Source organism: Cynara cardunculus (genome assembly GCF_001531365.2).
Source record: "Cynara cardunculus var. scolymus isolate 2C chromosome LG 15, CcrdV1, whole genome shotgun sequence".
NCBI lineage: Eukaryota > Viridiplantae > Streptophyta > Magnoliopsida > Asterales > Asteraceae > Cynara > Cynara cardunculus.
In genome coordinates, this window is record NC_037542.1 from 13,384,912 (window position 1) to 13,386,312 (window position 1,401).

The window sequence follows — 1,401 nt, forward strand, 5'->3', positions numbered from 1 at the left end:
ATAATATACTATTATATTATTATATTTATTATTACAATATCTATATTTATATTATAAAATATTCGACAAAAAACAACTAAAAACCATTCTTTGTGTATCAAATATTATTTATTGATACATATTACTTAAAGTTAAATATTACAAATAAATTGTGTTTAAGTATAACTTATTAAAGCTCTATGTTTGAATTTATATAACTATATTTAGGGAAACATATTTAAATATAGTATAAAAAATCTTATTTTAAATAAAAAAATCCAAATTATAATTAGAATAATAATTGAGTTTTAACAAAATAATTAATTAGTATCTCTATAAAAAAAATTACATTATTGACTTGAAAATAAATTACTTCGTTATTAAACTTATATTTAATTATAATAAAATTTTGAATGAAACAAATTATACAAAAAAACAAGAACTTTTAAATAGTTAATTTAATACCAACATCAATGTATTTTTTCAAACTTCTATGAGATCTTTAAATTTGTATTTTATTCAAACATAAAAACATTATCATTTTCTTAAAACCACATAAAACTGTATTATAACATTGACATAGGCAAATAATAACATGAAACATTATATTTATGTGTGTGTTTGTGTGTATGTGTGTCTAAAGAGAAGGTTTATACGAGAATACTAACTAAATAATAAAATAATTATAGATCAATCATTTATTTTAATACTGCCTTAAATAAAAAAATTAAAATCGTCTTAAATGGCATGTCCATTTGTTGCGTATGGATTATATATTGAAATTCATTTAATTCTATAAATGCTATTTAATTAAGATATTTATTTGTTAAAAAAATACAAATTTTGTGATAAGCATGATTGATTTTTCATTTTTTATTTCTTATGACATTTAAAATAAGTGTGATTTAGTTTTTCATTTGAATTATTTATTTTTATTGAAGTAATTTATTTAAGATTTTTTACATCTTTCGTCAAAAATCACATGTAATATTCATAATCAATTGACTTTTTTTTTCTAAAAAAGAATTATTGATCTTCATCAAAATATCATATGTGGTATTGATCATAGTAAATTTAAGTGAAAAATAAATGTAATTTGTCTAAAACATTATATATGATATTTATAAATTATGAATTATGTTTTGAAATACATGTGATATTGTTTATATTAAATGTGTCATGTTATATATCACATGTGGTGATGTTTCCATTATTTTTCTTTTTCAATGTTTAATTCAACTCACTCTTTTTCACGCTTTAAATCATATGTGATCAGGAAACAAAAATCAATTACCTATGATTTTGAAAAAATTGTAATTTTTTAAATATCACCTTAAATAAAATCTTTAAATGAAAATTAATTATTTTATTTAAAAAAATTTAAATCATATTAAAATAACAAATACAGTAAAACTATAATTT